This window comes from Oxyura jamaicensis, chromosome 1 (assembly GCF_011077185.1).
Source record: "Oxyura jamaicensis isolate SHBP4307 breed ruddy duck chromosome 1, BPBGC_Ojam_1.0, whole genome shotgun sequence".
NCBI lineage: Eukaryota > Metazoa > Chordata > Aves > Anseriformes > Anatidae > Oxyura > Oxyura jamaicensis.
In genome coordinates, this window is record NC_048893.1 from 26,931,870 (window position 1) to 26,952,705 (window position 20,836).

The following is a 20,836-nucleotide window of genomic DNA, read 5'->3' on the forward strand; positions in this document are numbered from 1 at the left end:
ACAGTGCTTGTGTATGCAGAGTCAACCTTATTTCTGCCACTGTCTAATATGAGTGTTTTACAGCTCATCATTCTTTTAAAATAGAGCTATGTGTATGGTATAAAATAACTTTGTTCCACGCCACAGTTAATTATTTATAACAGTATCATGAAGTGCTTGTTGATGAATTACAGGATAGAAAGCATGGAAAGGAGAAAAAACAGGAAGTGGTAATTTGGGAAGAAATGTGGTTTCTGTTAATGAAGTACTATATAAAACAAAAGCTGTACAACTAAAATTTATTTATTAATGCACTTCAACACATTCAATTTGCTCATGTCCTGATCTGCAGCAAGGGCCTCCCAGAGAGGAATGAAAATGCTAGTATTACATAGCACAAGTGGAAGTACATGCAAATAATTCTCAATGGCTAGGTGACAACCAGCTTGGAAAAAACTGGGCATTAGGATGAATTTGCCCAACATATTTCCATTACTTTCTGTGTAAAAGCACCAATTGGTGACCATGGCTACACTGTAACCATTGCCCAGATTTTTTCCCCTTTTCTGCAATGGGAGCACAGAACTGCATGTGCAAATAGGCTTAGAAGAAATTTCTAGTAGTGGTTAGCCACAGCAGCATTACTCCAAGTATAGCTAGGGAAGGTTGGCTCCTCACCTAGGGAGAATTTAGTAGAAACACAGCATATGTCTTACTAGATACCACCTTACAAGACAATACCCTCTTTTTACTGCAACCCTTGCTACCTGACAGTAATGAACATGATGCCTCCTCAGGAAATGGGATGAGAAATTACACTTAGTAAGAGTGTAAGTTAGAGAGCAAACCATCTGTCCCCAGAAAAATGACATCTTTATTCCAAATAGCTAAAGATTAGTATAAAGTCTGAAGCTAAAGGCTTTATATGCTTTTCAAGACTGGATTTTTCTGAAGTCCAGTTTACGTTCCCTTCCCTTTCCCCTTTTTCCTTTCCCCTTTTTCCTTCCCCCTTTCTGATTAAATGGTACTAGTTGGGATACATTTGTTATTCAGATGAATTTCCATCTCCTACTGGAATTCTATTGAATTTATGACCTCCCTGATATCAAGGAGAAAATCAGCTGCTTAGATCAATCTGTACCTGTGTGAAGACATATTTCTGTTTACTGTTTGAACTCACCACCATTCAGTTTTGAGCACTCCTGCTTTACAAGACAAGAACAGACCATCTTCATTTACCTTCATTCTTTTGTCTCACTCTAATTTTTTCTCTCTCATTCTGGTCTCTAAAGTAAAAAACACTAATTTTCCATTGCACACTTTTAATATTCACTTCCTGTTTCTCAGTGCCTTTTTTCAAATCTCTCAAAGATCAGCAATGACCCCACACAGTATTTCAGACAGTCATAAGTTCATTTCATATAATGGCACTGGAAAGTTTTCTATTCCTTCTCCATCTCACTAAATACAAATATTTGTTTTTCTTTTCAATGACAATCATACACTGAGCAGATACCCTAAGCTGTCCACTAAGTTTTCAAGGTTTCTGAAATGATGCTTATTGAGCTCTGTTTGCCATGCTGTTTGTTATTGCCTACTTTAAGTAGGTCCTTGTGAAATTCCTCACAAGCTTTACCAATTTTGTGCAAAGTTTGCTTCATTGCTTTACACTACCCCTGAGGCAATCATATCCTGATTCTATAGCAATCTTCTGTTCATTTATTATATATTTTAAACTGTAATTTATTAATAACTATATTACATAATCCAGGGCCAGACTTTAATCCATGAATCCATTGTTAGCCTTTCTTATGGCACAATATATATATATGTATAATAATTTCTATCTATTTTCTTGTAGACATTTTTACTAAAACTATTCTTCTCTGTCACTTAACAAATATTTAGATACTCTAATAGCCTAACATAACAAAGGCTTGTAAAACACTTTTAAAATACAAAAAAATATAATATAAAAAATATTTATCCTTTCCCATGCTCTAGAAATTCTAATAGTTTTGCTTTGTAGAGCCTTTCATACTAGATCCTGTTTCTGTTTAAATTTACTACTTACTATACAGACTTTAATCTTCCAGTGTCTTTGTTCCTCTTTCTAAATTCTTACATCAATCAATCAGGCTCATACAACTATAATTTTACTGGCTTTTAATTATCTTTATAAACATGTATATGACATTTGAGGTATATTAAATTTACTCCCATAATTGTTTCCAAATGAGAAGAACGCACAATACATTTGCTAGCCACTTGGCAAGTTCATATTTGAACTCTTTCCAAATTTAAAGGTTTCCTCCAAATGTGGGACATATAGTTCTCACATATTCTGGGAAAACTTTGGGTCTATAAGACATATAGAGATGTTGCACTTTCTGTAGTGAGAGACATCTGATTACACCTAAAGAATAAATTAGTGAAATAAATCTGTCAGCTTGAATAAATAGTTACCTAGCAAACAAACTCTGGATTCATGAACAAAGAAAAAGATTAAATAATAAACCCATAAGCAAATTAGTTTGAGTAGTTTGAATCAAAACTGCACATTTTCATGAGCCCGCTGTTGCCCATTATTGCTCCAAGGTACAGATGCTAAGTCCATACTCACTCTGCCTCAACAGCAATGTATCTGAGAGGAAAATTATCTTTTTTCTTCTCTCAGTTTCAGTATTGCTGACATAAAATATATTCAGATTGGAGCAGAATTGTAATTAGGATAAATATTTGATGTCCAAAGTGTTATCACACTAGTATAGACAGCAAAGATGGAGATTTGTACATAGCTACTGTATTGTCGTTACTGTCCTCTTATACATCTGGTATATTTTTAAAGATTAATCAAATAAGAAAGATGAATTGAAACAGGCAATATCAAAACAGCTTTACTTGAACTGAGTTGTTAAGAGCCTTTCAGAAAATGGAAGCAGTAGAGCAAATAGTTGCAACTCGGGGATGATACAGTACTGTAATCTATTGGGAATGATATATTTAGGCTCAGCAGAAATAAATTCCTACATATTTTTTTTCTTTACTGAAATGTGGTCTATACAGAACATCTATGCTGATTATAGGGGATGATGTCGAAAATACAAAGAGGCTGTGAAAGATCCTGTAATGTTAGGGTTAATTTCATGCATCCTGCTTTAGTTTCAAAAACTGAGCCCTATTTCTCCAGTGCTATACTGTGCTGTCTGGCATTTTTTATACAGTCAAAATTCCCCCTTAAACTGATAACAGTTCCACCTTAAATGTGAAGCAAAGGTTTAGTAAACAAGGGAAGGTTAATATGTTATCTGAATACAGATATATTCGCAAAAATAATAAAAAAAATATATATGCTTTTGCATGTCTGTAATTATAAAACCTTAACAATTATTACATAAAACAAAATTATAGAAGTGTCATTAGAGGTAATTTTAAAGGCAAACATCTGCAAAATAAAAGGGTATAGATTCCTCTTTTTACAGGGATTTACAGTACTCATCAGCTTATATAGTTCACATTAGCATCCAGTGACATTGCTTTGTCTGTATATATTTCTAGCTGTCAACAGAATGTCCTGAGGCAATCGCATCCTGATTCTATAGCTATCTTCTATTCTTTTATAATACACAAGGGTCTAATTTTCCATCAGCAAAGCATGAAATCATGTAAGAATGCCACATAACCAGCAAGTGCAAACAAGTAGCACTTTTTCTGCACATAAAAATGATTCGTAAAATAACAAATAAATTAAATCTTCTTGTTCAAGTAAAGTGCTTGAAAACCAAGCTGATTTTTAGAAATTAGAGTACTCTGCACAGAATTGGCCATGCCACACTGTTCTTCTCAACATGTGCACCATCTTACAGTGTTATTTTGTGTGATAAAATTATTTCACTCAGGCTGATGGTGGAGCTTTCTATTTCCTGGAAAAATAATACAGTTGCAAAAAACAAGCATATTAATTGAATTAATATGAATATCATACATCCAGTAAGTTACCAGAAGAATTGTAGTTAAATTAGTTGATGTAAACTCACTGTTCCAATAGTAGTAGAATTACCCTATAGCTGTGCAGGTTGCTATAAAGTGCTTTATAGGAATCCAAGGGAGAAAAATGCACACACTGTCTCTGTCATTTGTTACTTTCAATTCTTTTCTGTGGTGTAGTGTGAGAAAACACTAAGCCTCTGTAATTAAACCATTTGAAAATGTACCAGAATATGTGTGCATATAAGGTACTCGGCCTCCATCTCCCTATCTGGAACATATACCCAGTTTTACAATACGGTCTGCCATCATCGATGACCTCCTTAAGCAGCTCATGTTTGCAATATACTTGAACCACATTCAAGACATCTGTCTTCCTTGCTAGAGGAACCACAGAGACAAAGCTCAGTTTAGCCTCAATGTACTGACTGCAGTTGCCAAAATCATATTCTTCCTCTCTGCCTCTCATATTTCTACAACTTGAGGGGATTTTTAACACCCTTTTCTACATAATGTACAGTTTATTTAGCACATGGCTTTCAGATGTCTGGCTGCAAAGTAACCTGTTGTAATTTAAGGGAAACATGTTTTGAATGAAGTAGCTAGTGCTTTTAATCTCTACTGCATTTAGTACAATAGAGGCTTTCAGAAAAAAATGGATTTTCCAGGATGAAGAGGACCACATAGTCTCTGCTCATAAAAGAATTGAACTAGAATTTACATGAATAACTTCCAGTAAATCTGTCTGTGTCAGCTCCTCACCATTATAGCAACACCTTTGAGGAATGGGTCTGTACATGAAAAAGTCAGGGAACATGCATTTGTTCCCATCTCCCCCCTCAAAAATAAGTAAGTAAATAAATAAATAAATAATAATGATAAACATTTCCTAAGCATTACAAAGCAATGTGATTTTTTTTGTCTCTTAAATTCAAGAGATAGGAATAAGGATAGTTGCTGCCAAAGCATATCAGATATGTCTCAAAGGCTCAGTGATGACTCACTGCAAGGAAACAGCACTGGGAGTACAGAGGAAAGTCCTGACCCCCCTTCCCAGCTGGGGCAGCCTTGCCCACACTGGAACATGTGAGGCTGCTAGCCCACACAGGTGCAAGGATCAGCTCTGAAATGAATCCTGCAGTGCAGTAGTACTGAGAGTTGGCATCACTACAACCACAGCTAAGCACTCATTAATCAGGGACAGGTTTTTCAACAAGTTTTCACTGTTACTGGTCCATAGGAAAAAGTTCATCTGTAACATCTGTCAATCTGCCCCGCCAACATTCTTTTCCTTAGAAATGAACATTAAAGGAAATAATTATGTAGCAGATAAATACCCTTCAGAAAAGAGAAGTCATCCTATAGAACTGAATTCACCTTGGATTTGAGTAAGCTCAGTTCAGTGCTAGTTCATGTAGAACCCATGACTTCATAGTTGACGAAGAGCAAGCAGTCTGGTGCTAGTAGATGGTAGGTAAATAGCAAGGTAAAGCCCTCCTTTACATGTCCTGTTACCACTAACCAAGACAGTTACATGCAGTTGAGCTGTGACTACCAGAATGAAGCAAAAAAATAGGCCTGTTTTCACAGCTCTTCTACCTGTACTGGAAACTGGGCACAAAAGTGTTCCTTTTTCTCCCTGAGGTAGCCCAGGAGTGGGAGCATGGAAAGCTGAAAGATTCAGATGTTGTATCTATAGTCCCCTTGCCCAAGACCTAGTTAGAAACCTGTAATTGTGGTAATGCAAGGTGTCTCCTCCAAGAGGCCAGAGTCAGGCTTCAATATTTTTGCCTACTAGGCACATTTCTCTTGTCAGCAATGCCAGTAAGTGTAATCTTCTTTCAGTGAGAGCAACAAACAATACCAGAAAACCTTTGGTAGCAATAATTTGGAGAAAACCAGACAAAGCCAGTGTGCAAACCTTATCCTAGTATTTTCTGTGGTTTATCAACCCTTGAATGATTTTCCATCATTTTTATGCCTGTCTGGCAGGGCATGAATAGTAAGACTATGCTTTTTTTCAGGAGCATTTCAAAGCTTTCACCCATATTTGCCACACTTTCTGCAACTAATAGGTAAGTGGAGACCTTACAGCTACATAATAAAATGCAACCCTTCTCATGTAGTACAATTGTAGACGCTGAATCAACTGTGTGCGCATTTTCTGATTTTCTGCATAAAATTATGCGATGATGTCAAACATCCAGTTATGTTTTAAGACATTGGGCCAAATGGACCTGCTTCATATACTTATATAACCCATATGTTACACTAAGATTAAATATTCTAAACTTTCAAATAAAATCATTTCCATTAAAAGAAAAATATTGTTTCTAGCTTTCATAGTTGTGAAGAAAACCTGCAGCTGTTAGCAGACTGTAAACTGGTGCAATGCCTAAGGCTGGAAACAGATGGAAATCTGGGTTCAGAAAAGCAACAGCTCTACTTCTGCTATTTTGCTCTCTGGATGTTGATTTTAAAACCTAATGATGTGTCTTTAAGAGTTAATACTACGTATTTTGGTGAACATTTAAATAGGAAGACTGTGGGAGCTAAGCCCTCATAGGTCATAATGGGAAGCAGAAGAGATACAGGCTGGGAAAAGGGGAAAAAACAGTAATATTGCAGCAACACCCGTGTCTATGAAATGTATTACAAGCAAATAAGGAATCAATTTTGAACAAAAGCCAAGTTAAAAAAATGACAGGATTAGGAAACATTAGGGGAAATCTTAGCCATAAATTTACATTTCAAAATAAGAAATTTAAAAAGACTTAAGTAACCTCATTATTTTGAAACATCTCATTTCAGTTGTAGTTTCTTTTCTGAAAATGTTAATGTCTGTAATATATTCTTCTTTTTTTTTTTTTTTTTTTTTTAATGAAGTTTGCTGACATAACTATTCTGTAAATGGGCACCTTAAAGTCTTGGGAGAATAAGCTCATACAAACGTTTTGTGCTGGTTTCGGCTTGGATAGAGTTAATTTTCTTCATAGTCACTGGTATGATGCCATATTTTGGATTTAGGAGGAAAATAATGTCAATAACACACCAATGTTTTAGTCATTGATGAGCAGTACTTGCACAAGGCCAACGACTTTTCAGTTTCTTGTGCTGCCCTGTGAGCAAGGAGGCTGGGGGTGCAGAAGAAGTAGCGAGGGGACAGGCTGCCCAAAGTGGTATCCCATACCATATGGCATCATGCTGAATAATAAAACTGGGGGCAGTTGGCCTGAGGCTGCCATTGCTTGGGTTCTGGCTGGGCATCAGTCAGAGTGAGATGAGCAATTGTGTTGTGCATCACTTGTTTTGTGCATTCATTTATTATTATTTATTATTATTATTATTATCCCTTCCTTTGCTGTCCTATTAAACTGTCTTTATCTCAACCCACAAGTTTACATTTTTTCCCAATTACCTACCCTGTCTCACTGGGCGTTGGAGGAGAGAGTGAGCAAATGGTTGTGTGATGCTTAGCTGCCTAACACATTAAACCACAAGTTTCTAATAAAACTTCAATGATAGCTATATCTATATTAAGGAGTTGCAAAAGTCAGTAAGAGTGGATTTGTTGAGTGACACCACTGACACAGAGGAATCAACATCAAATTGTATGTGGTTTGTGATTTTTACTCTGGCTGGTCACAATATGGTCCCAGAACCTGAATACACACTGGCAGGTGAACACTGTTTCCAGCATTGCTTGTCTGTAACGAATTGTGATCCACAAGGAAATCCACAAAGCAAAAGAAAGCTCACTAACTGCCTTGCTGCAGCTTCAAGATGTACATTCAAAGGCACTTAAGGCCCACTTCGATGACACATGGTTATTCTATCTGTGCTTATTGTATCTTATCTTCTGCCTACCATTTCAGCTTTTTAACCCTGTTTCTATATCTTCACTCTTTTTCTGCTCTGATGTCTACTGACACATGACTACACCTATGCTAGTCTTTGCACATTCACAGGAGCTACTTGGCAGCAGAGAACCAGGGCTGTTGATACTGGACTCCCTCCCACCTCCTCTCACAACTTTCTCTCTGTCTTCTTCATTTGCTGCTGGATGCACCATCCTGGCAGTAAGCCAGCATGATGAGCAGCAAGGGAGGGAGACACAGCTTCCCGCTCAATTAGCATTGAACATGGTCCTTGGCAGGTAGGAGAAACCATGGTAAAACATTATTAGATCCAAGTCCCCATATGTTTCTAAATCTGTATTACAGATAGATACAACTGGGGACTAGAGGAGTAGGGAATGAAGGGTAAGTATATAAGTGTAATGCAAAATGCTTGACAGGTATGTAGGAGTTTGACTGTCAGTGTTAGCTGCCTCTCAGAAGACTTCCTCAGCATCACCCTGTGTAAATGCATATCATTTGCTCACCCAAAGATAGCAAACGTGCTACTACAATTATAGCAGTTGGGCTAGAAATGGAGAGAGAACACAATTAGATTCCCAAAAGGGGTGAATGACTACAGTGTCAGTTCTATGTCTCAATACAGTCTGCTCACAGCCCTTCTGCTCCATATCCTCACCCCACAGAGCCTTTGGTTGTGCAAGAGGAGAGTCCATATAGCTTACTTCTTCTTTTGCACATGTTCTCAGCTTCTGTTTACTCAAACCTTTCATACACAAAATTGTTGAGGGCAGAATATGTAGAAAGATACAATTTTGAGAATAACTTAGTCAGACAATAACTGGAGTCAGACAGAGAACAGATTTCATATGCTAAGAAAGTGATGGTATTTCATATATTGAAAAATACAAGAGTGAGGGAAAAGGGTTTTTTGACTTCCTCTTGTAAATATCACTAAGAAAAACATATTGTAATATTTTGAAATTTGAAAATGATATAAATTTCTATTTTTACATTTAAAAACAACTTCATTACAAAATAAAATTGCTTTAAAGAGAAGGATGTATTAGTTTAAAAAGATAAAAACAGGATCTTCACCATTTCAAAATATTTTCTTTTCCCTCTCAGACAGCTTCCCATCTCCTAACAAAATTATCTAAAAATTGTTATGACAGAATGAAAGAGTCTGTCAGTCTGTCTATATATCTAACTATTTACTTACTTGGCTCACAAACTTTCTTGGCATATCCTCTCAAAAACAAAATAAATAAATAAATAAATAAATAGTAGTACCTCACACCATCACACCATTAGTTTTGGCATAAACTAAAAACATTTAGCTCAACTCTAGATATTTCCAAATCACGTGAATATAAAAGCAGTTGATGACAATTCATAATCTCATACTGTTAAGGATTTTATATCACAGAGGGGCACAACATATTTATAAACCAATAGCAATGGGTTTCATTTGGTCTGAGTAATAACGTAATTAAGAGTGCTAATAATGCCCAAGGAGAGTCTTTTCCCTGAAACTATCTTGTCTTCAAACTTCCTTAATGATTCTTTTGTATATTGTCATTCCTGAGACAGGCTGGCAGATTATCAATATCACTGCATTTTCTAGAAACATATTGGGAAACAGCACCACTCCACCTTCCAACATGTTTATTAAATGCAGTAATAAGCTGATAGATCACCGCCAATATGACCAGGTCTTGTCAAACTATCCCATTCAAACCATTCATCCAGTGCCAGAGCCACACCAGTTGTACACCAGAATGTTTTGAAGAGATATGTGCTTTTCTTCAGAACAGTCTAAAATATCATTGCACGATTTTTTATTATATGCAAATGAGCAGCATCCAATTAGGTCCTGAGGCAGCTTCACCTAGGTGTTCACAGGAGTAGCAGTGGGAGCTGGAGAGGAATATTTCATAACTGAAGTATATTTTCCCTTGGGGGACACCACCATTTGATTTTGACATTTATTTGTCCTGTGCTGTAAAGGACAAAACTACAATTACACTTTTTTTTTTTTTTTTTTTTTTTTTTTTTTTTTTTTCTACTGTGCAGTGGGCACATTGTCAGAAAAAATTAAATCAAAGGTAGTGTGTTCTCACCAAAAATAAAAAATAAAAAACACCAACCAAGATTTAAAACCAAATTTATGGAACATATTCATAGTTAAGTCACACTGCGTTAAAACAGTCTATGTGATTGAAAATGCCTATTGTAAATGTATTTTTGTTAATAGCAGAAAGCATAAAATGTAAAAGATAGTCCTGTACTTGTGTTTTTCTTAGATTAATGTTAATACAATTAGTATTAACAATTTACTTTTAAATATTTTTTATTGACAGTTTTACAGACAAGATGCACCTAACATAAACTGTTTGAGCTCATTTCCATTTGTTATGATCTTTTCTGTATTTGAAAAAAGATCGTGTAAATTAATTGAATCCAAGATTAAATGAAAGGTATAAATCATGACTCTTTCATCTTGCATTTCAACCACATACAAATATAATTTTAACATGTATATTATCACACAATAAATAATTTTATATTCTTGAACTACACTCACAATTTACATGTCATGTAAATGAATTTATTGACATTTAAAAAAAAATACACCTGGAAATTATCAATCCTGCAAATAATTTATGAGCCACATCATCCCTTTCAAGGCCCCCCAGACCTACTGCATATAACTTGCATAACCAGACCTTATGTTTCCAAAGAAGTTCTGGAATAAACTGTTAGAGATTTAACCAAAAATCAACATCTCATCTTCATGTAGATAATATGTATTTATTTACAATAGCATCAAAATCTTAGTCCAAATAAGAAGGGTTAAACACTGATTGCCATGTTCCTTCCTCCCATTGAGTTTAAATGCAGATGAATGTGAAAAGTTTCTATGGTTAACATGTCTCTATTACATCAAAAATAACAGAGAGTGTCTTGTAAACATTTGTTGGAATTAAAAAATAAAATAAAATAAAAAATAAAAAATAAAAATAAAAAGGAGAAAAATGAGGTATCATTTGGTAAATATGTGAAAGGTAGCACATGTTAAGCAAGAGTTTCACTAATATTTAGGGAAATTTAAATGTGCATTTGGAGTAAAATTAGGCTGAACCATGATGTCTGCACAAAACAGCCATGGTCACTTTGATATGAATATGCTTTGCACCTGATATGAAAATAGGATGAGATAAAAACAAATACAACACAGGAGAAATAGGAAACATTTTAAAATTACATTTGTTGCTGAATCTTACACCCACTGCTGATTTAAACAGTGGTGGTGAATCAGCAAGTGCAAGAGATGATCTAGCTACTAAAACATTTGATTATTTCCTGCACTCTGCTTAGTTCAATGACAAAATGAAGCCTATCATTTTAAGCACATGAATAACCTCACTGAAGAAATAATACCATTGGTATGCTTGAACTACGCACTTGCATTCTAAGCGCAGAGTTCAATCAAGTTCCCCAAAAGAAAACGATGTATTAGCGTGTAGAAATCTACCTAAGAACTGGAATATGTGTTTTATATAAACATTATGTACAAGAGACATTGCACTCAAGTTATTTAAAGTGGATGCTCTCTGTTTCTAGAAAGGATACTATAGTGGTAGTTCTCATAGAAGTTCTCCATACCACCCTTACTTTTAGTCCAAATAAGGGGAAGGCTAGCTGATCTTTATATTTAACCACTTATTGCTTAGCCTCTGCTGACTTCATTAAGAGGAACACTAGCAGATCTTTGGAAGTCTGGTTTTGGCAAAAGGCTAACCAGTGGATATCTGTTTAATTGTTTTAGATGTATGTTGAGTTAGTTCAATAACAAACAACCAATTTTTGAAAGAAAAACAAACAACTTTTTGATTAACATTAATCTTGTTCTCAGTAGTGCAATGGTGTGAAAAATTTGCTTGCTAGGGATAGTTCACAGTATCGCATGAGATGTTACATGATAGTCTGAACTACATTCATCTTCAGTTCTGGAATTGGGCAGGGAGGGAGAGCATTACTTAATGTATACATTTATTCTTTAAAATTTTCATAGTGAGAGAAAGTAGAATGGTTTCATAATCTATGTGTTTTTCCCATAACTGAACTTGTTCTACTGAAAGTTTCAAAATTTCAGCAGTACCTCTTCAAAAAGTGAAAGCTACATATTTTTATTTTACATAGGAAAAAAAAAAAAAAAAAACAACAAAAAAAATATTTTCTATTTAAAATGCACTGATTTGTAATAATATATTATAACATTTAGGATTTTAATACCAGTACTTCAGTGTAATAAAACTTCTAGTGATTCCCTGGCATGACTTGTTCAGACTTAAGTTCCTCATTTACATATCTGATGTCCCCCAAGAGGCAGACAAGCTTCAAGTTAATTATCCTTGTAGCTGTAAGAACTCCTGTTTCTTAGGTAGGAACTCTCTAAAAGAAAACTAACAGTTACTAAATATTACTTTGAGTTTCAAAAAGTAATCAATTTGCATTATAAGAGGCACTAAAGAGATATTTAAATTTAATATTCTTTGCAGGCTAAATAATATATAAACCATGTACAAGGCTTACACAATCCACAGATAAAACAACTGGCAAAAACTAACAGGAAGCATAGCCTTCACTAAGTTCAAGTGCTACAAATGCTCAGAAGTAAAAGGCTCTTGAGCAAACTCTACGCTATTCCATAAAATCAGTAGTTATTTTGCATGAAGGCAAAATTGCACCTGTTGAAAACAGTGACACCTTTCCAACTGGTTCTGGTGGTGCAGGATTACATTACTAACAAAAAAAGTGGACAGAATCACACTCTATAGAAAATAACACGTGACAGAACATATACTTCTGAAATGAAATGCAACTGTAGTAAAGACACCAACATGACTCTTGCATCTCACTATAGTATAATTACAGGTAGGGGGAACAGAGAAATGCTGTGTAGTGCATGTTGTCATTTGTAACCAAAAACATCTTTAAAAATCATTTGATATATCACAGAAAAGAGGAATACAATAACGGGTAAGCATAAGATGGACTTTAAGTCCAATTGGTCTACACAGCTTCCATTCACATAGCATCTGAATGCCTTCAGGAGCGTGTTAGACAATGTACCTAATATATGTCATCTGTGGCTCATTCTCTGTCATCCTCAGCTGCAGCTGGCAACTTACAAGTACAGATATCAGGTAAAATAATTAATATAAGTATTTTACAATGAACGAACATGTGCATCTACTTCCCGGAGTCTCATGATGACTTGCATGAGAGGCAAATTCACTGTCTCCAAACTATTACATGCATCCTATAATTAAGTTACAATGATTGAATAGAATGTGGATGCTGTTCTCTACACAGAAGACAACAATCTCATTCCACAAAGACCTTGCAGGTCATTCAAGAAACAATTAGATGTCCTGCTATCTACACTAAATGAAAAGAAGGCCAAGGGCAGAGTAGCCTTTCTTCTGCTTCCTGTAGCTTCAGTGCTCATGCATTCAAATGAAGCCAAACAATATTAAGACACAGCACAATAAATACAGAACACATATGCCTTGTAAAAAGTTGCTATTATTTCTATCTCACAAAATGGGGCAAGAAGAGTCACATCTGTCATTTTACAGAAACGCATTTGTTAACATATGTCTCTTATTTCAGTCTCTCAGAATCAATATATACAAAATGAAAAGCTCTAAATAAAACCACTGCCATTGTTCTGTTATTTACAGATAGGTTAGAATATGTACTAATGTCAGCTGTGTATACATTCAGCTCTGGGGTAAAAAGCCTTAACGTGAGAACAGAAAGAGGTAAGACCTAACTTTTACATGTCAACCAATGGTCTCTTATCATATGTAGAAAGCATATCTGACATTTTCAGGCACTTTTACCTTTAATTAGGTGTTTAATTTATTGTGATAAAGATGGTTAAAACTCAGTAATATTCAAAGACCTTGTGAGTGCAAAACCTTGCAGTCCTTAGGCAGGTGATGTTATCACACAAAAACAATAGAAGATTTCAAATAGACACTGTCTATAGACAAATAGCCTATTGTCACTCTGAAATGATCCCTTCTGGCTGGAGTTGGAACAATGTTGACAAACTGCAAAGGGAGTCACTTCTAGGCTTTTTTTCAAAATGGAGATCACTGAGATGTAGACCTTAGAGGGTGTTTACAGAACTGTGCAGAACTGGTTCCTCAAAGCATCTTGCCTAAACTTGGAAAATATTAGATTGTGAAGCTTTCTTTCTATCAATTACTGCATTAAAGCACAGTACAAAAACTTACAAAAAGGACCTTCTAAAATATGACTGGGTCACAACTCACCTCCCTTTTTTGTTTTCTTATTGAAGTCTGAAAAGCAATGAAGACCACTGTATTTATCATAGATTTGTCTCTGAAAAAAATGACTTGTTTAAATGACAATTTTAAAACAGATTATGCCTAAGAGGAAGGCATAATCCTGGATTAGAGAACCAGATTATTTGGAAAAATAAATAAATAAAAATTAATGACAACCACACAAATAAACTAAATGCATAAAGAGGATGTGCTTCCATTTATTTTCCACATCTAAACTTTTCTTCTTTCATCACATGTATGTCCACCAATATAGATTGAGATAAACATATGATTTTAAAAAGAAATAGAAAAGGCAACTGCTATCCCTGAAAGGAAGTAAGGAAGTTATGCAATTAGGAGCTTGTTTGTTTCTTTGTTTTGTTTTGTTTTGTCTGGGATCAAGAGGAGGACCCAAAGTAATTGCCACCATCACTCCCATTATACAGAGTGTGCAGAACCAGGTGACTAACAAGAGATAATGGAGTTCAAATGTAGAACTCAAATTACGTGAAATAATCTGTCTTCCAAAGATTATGAAACTCTGCCTACTTGCTATGGAGTTTGAAGCTAGATTTTCCCTTACCAGAACAGTGTGCAATTGTCTTTGGATTCTTGCCATTGTTCCCAGTCCATGCAGCAATTATTTCACCTGAGGAAATTGAAGCTAAGCAAAACTGTCTATGCCATTGACCCTATTTATGACACTCTTGATCCTGCAGTGAAATGAATTCAGATACAGATTCTTGGATCTTCATCTAACTTCCTGGTATGAAAGTTCTTGATTAATAAGCATTAGGTTCCATATCTGTTCCCTTGCATTATTTCCAAGATGATTTAAAAACAGGTCAAATGCCATCCTGTCACCCATAACAAAACAAGATCTGAACTCATACCACAATACTACATGTTGTGTTTGCCACCTTTTTATTTTACTCAGTGCAAAGTATCCAACTTCACTCTTTTTTGCTTATGGAGAATGTCCTATGTTGCATTCACATTTACACAAATGTTGGCACAGAATTTCACAAACTTCATTAGAGCATGTGAGATTATTTGGGCACTATGCTCAAAAGGCACAGAAAATATCTTGTCTCCTCCCTGTGGCACAGAGAGAGGTGATCAATCAAAAAGGTGCTTGGAGTCAGACAAAATGGCTGTATGGTGCTTCAGTGTTCAAATTATATGTGTTCTTTAAAAAAAATGAATGCTGGATAATGATTTGCCACACTGCTATACTACAGGTAAGTTCAAAAGCAGTCATTGTCAGTATGCTGATTGATGTAAAGCTTTCAGTCTCTGGGGGGAAGAGTATAGCACTTCCTACTGCTTGATCCATAAAGCAGCATTTACTGCAGCCCACCTTCCTGGTCTGTGCTGCATAATACATTGCCAGATTATGGGAGTTAGGGAATTAAAAGGAAAAGAAAAGAATGGATGAAAAAGCTGTGACCCCCTCCTCCACAGGTGAAATATTTGAGTCCCTGCCTCAGGGTATTGGAAGTAGGCACTAATTGCCATCCAGATATCCACTACTCACTTTCACCTAAATATTTCTCATTTCTGGTTGATCAACCAACCTAAAATTTAATTGAAATTTTTTTCATTTAATGTTTGCATCCTGTGATGACTAGCTGGGACTGGAAGCATTCACTATCAGTGAGCTACAGTATAAAAAGGGAAACAGCACCATGTGAAGGAGCCAAAGTAAAAGGCAAGGAATTAGAAGAAAAATAAAATAAAATAAAATAAAATAAAATAGCTCTTAAGGATCCACAGTTCAAGTTCCTTTTACTAAGAACCAACAACTTGTACTTTAAGTGACATTTCATGTGCCAGGTACAGTGCCAGCTGTTTGATTCTGTATTTGCCACTTAGTGATAACTATCTGGATTTTTGCAGGCATTTTCTCATGGATGTTGAACAGAAATCTGCAACACAATCCACAGACAGGAAGGGGGAAGTATTATTGATCTGTGTCTGCTTTGATGTTCTCCTTTCTGGGAGTGAAAACCAATCTGTTACAATCAGATGCTGCACAGCCTGAATTATATTGAGGTTCCCATCAATATATAGAATATTTGGGAGCAAATACACAGTAGCCACAAAAGAAAGACTTAACTGGATTATTAACCATCTCTGGGTGTTGAAAAAAGACGTTCATGTGAGATCCACAGAAGTCTCACTCTTAAAGACCTTTGGGGGACAAAAATATGAGAAAGGAGAACGGAGAAGGCATGGAGAAGACAAAGAGAGTTTGCACTTTATGATGCATTGAAGTGACTTCTACAATCAATTATACTCTATTTGGAACAGAAGTGCCCCATATATATATATATATTTTTTTAAAAAAAGGGAACAGAATCAGCTGATATTCAGAATTTTCAGATCTTTCCGGTAAGTTTATAGATACTTTCTATGCTAGATTTGTACCCAAACAAAGGAGAGATGGAGCACAAAACACCAAAATCCAAAATCTTTCTCCCAAGTATTTCCAGTCTGAGAGAAAGAGTATAAGCACAAGCTGCTGCCAGAAAGACAGATTCCGAGAGGATGATTAGAGTCAAGGGGAACAAGATCTGAAAGATAAAAGATAATATGAACTGATAGTGCTGAGCAGATAACTTTCCCTGACTGTTACCTCCTTAGAGCTTACCACCATCAGCCTACTGTCATGGGAAGGAAGGCAAAATGGGAATATTGGTTACAAAAAAGCACAGGTGCCAAAATGATATTGGTCAAAGACAGGAAGAAGTGACAGAATGAAGCTTCACAGAATCACAGAATCGTCTAGGTTGGAAAAGACCTCAAGATCATCAAGTCCAACCTCTGACCTAACACTAACAGTCCCCACTAAACCAGATCCCTAAGCTCTACATCTAAACGTCTTTTAAAGACCTCCAGGGATGGTGACTCCACCACTTCCCTGGGTAGCCCGTTCCAATGTCTAAAGCTTGTTCAAAAGCTTTAGTTCCAATGTCTAAGCTTGTTCAAAATGAAGTTTTTGCAAAGATATTTAATACTATTAAACTGCAGATGTGTTCTTTAAAATACAACTGGATCTGATTATACACCATTTTTTATCTTGTTTTCGTCCTTTAACTTGGAAATTACCTGTAAATCAAAACAGTAGCAATTTTTGCAGAGATGAAAATAAGAAAAATCCAGGCTTTGTGGAGAAACAACATCCAACTGCCTCTTCAGATCTCTTGTAAGTATCTATAAAAGCAGAGGTGGAAGTGCTTTGCCAAAAGTATTTCATAGCCATGGTCAAATGTGGTATGAAGAGTGAATTAATCAATAGAATTGATTAGGCAAGATGGCCAAATATATGTTAATGATAGTAATTGAATAGAAGCAGAATCATATAGGCCTAAGGGAAATGTGAAAATATAGGAGGATGGAGACAAAAGGATCTTAGAGATATTATAGTATGGCAAGTCTATGTACTACAATTGCAATACTATAAGGAAGACCTTTTCATTTTGCCTAACTCATATAATCCATTTTTCAGTATGAAAAAGTAGGAGACATATAACTGAAACCAAATACTAGAAGCAACTTCAATACTCTAAATAGTAACAATGCCTTAGAATATTAGAGTTGTATGCATAGGCCACAGATATGCTACAGGACCACAGAAGACTCACAACCTTGTTAAGTCAAGCAGAGTACCTTAGGGCATATCAAATGGCACCTGACAACTACAGTATGGCACCTGAAATGTTCTCAAAGAGTTCTCAGAAAAATCTCTCTCTAAAAGTGCCAGGCAAACTCTCCCCTAAACACAACCACCAACATAAAATACTTTTAATGTTTTAATCCCACTTATTAACTCTACCAAATTCTCTTTAGGTGGAGTTCTTAAAGAAAAAGAAAGGTTTCACAGTTTCACAGAGGAAGGTCACTGTACTGATGGGTAATTTCTCTTGCAAATTTAAGTGGCCATAATCTAATGGGTTAGATGCAGAACAGTATACTGCATATTAAAGGCATAAGACTCTGTAGCAAGGTCTTAACTTTAATTATTTTGAGAGTTTTATGAGAATCTTCTATTCTTGGGCTTTCTATTTCTCTTTGGAAAAGTAAATAAAATTAACTCAATTTCCAGCTGTGGACAGATTGTGGGCAGATAGATAATTACCCTGCCATACCCGTGGGTAGCCAACTTCCCCCACTGTTCAGTAGCATTTGAATTGTTTGCCTTATCTCTCACTGGTTTTGACTTTGTTGAGAAGAACAGAGGTGACATTTATCTCAACATAAGCATATATTAGTAAGCCATTTTCAGAGTTGCAGGTTAAGCAAGGGCCTGTAAGGCACACACATGGTCAGGCATATTACAGCAATATTAGTGACAACAAAGACCAGAAAGGAATTGTTACATTTGTAGATAATGTGATTGAAAGTTAAAGGACAAATTCAGGTACATGTCACTATTCTCTCAATGCTAAAAGAAAGCAGGAAAATAATGACCTGTAATTCCAACAGGGAGCAAAGAATCAGACCTTCTACAGACAATAGGGGTGTTTCACCCCATACTCCTCTTTTGATATTCACATGAAGCCATACACTGAATAAATTCCTGGCACAGCTCTGTAAAATTTCCTATCACTGCAGCCAGTTATTAAATATCTAGATTTAACAAGGGAAGTGACAAATGAGAATTAAACAAAAAGCAAGTGTTTGGTATTTTGGTAGCTTCTTGACGCAGCTGCCATGAAACCAACATGAGCTGGATTCAGCCAGATGGTAATGACTTAAGAGTAGGACTGCACAACTTACTTTAAGAGCTGCAAAAAGGAGGTACTCGACCCCATTCAGGCGATCCAGAGTGTGTTACTCTGGTACCAATGTACTTTATACAATAAGCAGAGTGAAACTACCTTAAAAGGATATCAAAAGAGCCCAAGGTTGGCTAGAGCTGTCAAAGGACATGGCTGTGTTTGAACTTTGGTCCCTCTCTAAACCTCAGGCGCTGCTCTCCCTTCAGGCTCCAACCCCAAAGCTGTCTTCTAAGGCCTGATGCATAACTAAGCATGGACCTTTTTGCAAAATAGTGGCCAGAGGACTTGTAGAATAGCCATCTGTGTTCCAGCTTCTCCTCAGCCTATGATGATTTAAGCCCCAAACTGCCATTCCCAACAAGAGTGCCATACCATCAAACTTGAGTTAACTGTCAGAGGAGATGAGAGGATAGCAAGGAGATACTCTATAACCTTTCTTTCCAGGTTGGGCCATGGTGCCATTAAAAACACACCAAAAAATTGAAGTCAAAAGTCAACACGGAAGTTTAATTTGGAGGTTTGTGGATAGATTGAGAGTTGAAGTCCACTCCCTATCTGTTTATAGGTCTTCTTTTTATTTAATTATTATAATAATTAGAAAAATGAACAAATTCACAATTTTTAAAAATTGAGTCAGAATTGATATAGAAATTGATATAGAAACGTTAATACCCAATGTTTTGTACATTTTTTTTCCTAGAAAATTAATTTAATTAACATATTGATTTGGAGTATTCTGTAATTAAAAGTTTTTAAATCATATAAAATTACATAAAACTGCAGTATGCTGTCACTGTTCTATTTCATTATTATTATTTTCATGTGATAAATGATTGGAGGGCAACAAAAATGCTTTCACTAATCTACAGACAAGAATGCAGAGGTAGCTGATAAGAACGACTGGGATGGGAAACACTGCCACATCTGAGAGCTGGTTTTGACAGCACCAGCAGTGGCATTATAAGTAAAATGCAGAAGACTTTACATGGATTTACAGTCCATGCAGCAGTAATAATCCTTGACATGCATTATTTTTGAACTACTGCTGCCTATATGCAATGTGTTAAGACAACGAACTTCCAAAAGCAATCGGAAGATGTCACAAACGTTACCACTCCACTCCGTAACACACCATAGTGAATCAGGGCAGGCCTCAGGGAGACTTTAAAGAAGTGGTGGAGTACAGCACCAAGGCAAAGGATGCCCTCAGAGGTTTAAACTCTCCCACTTCTGTCACTGTAACTTGGTATGACTCAGAGTCAGCAAATGCTGCAGCTGCTGCTCTTTCTCACACTAGCTGTAAACAAATGAGCCCTGTGCATTTAGCAGCTCCTTTTTGGAAGAAATATATATATATATATATATATTTCCGATTAGCGAAAAACTATCAATTTCTTGGGTTCTCTTTTAACCATAGATTTTACTTCACCAGGTTTTTTTTTCACTCTTACAGTATTGTACAACATCCCAAAAAGAAAAGAAAGTCATATTGATATATATGTATGGGAAATATGGACCACAAAGCTTCTCCGTGTGTGTTCTCTGTTACTCAGTTTACAGGGGCAATAAGGATAATATAATTGCCACAGTTTTTTCACCTTCCATACCAATTCCAGATTCTTTAAGGGTCTCTGAGGGACCCTGATTTTAAACACGCCATTTAACAGCCCATAGAAAATACAAATCCACTAATCTGATTTAGAAAATACCCACTCAATTTGGTACACAATTATTTATCAGGAAGCTATATGCAGTTATTGCAAATGATCACAGGGAATTTGAAAATACAAAATCAAAATGTCTGTTGTATACATCCCATGCATAGATGGAGCCAGATATTGCTCCCTGGAAATATTTAAGG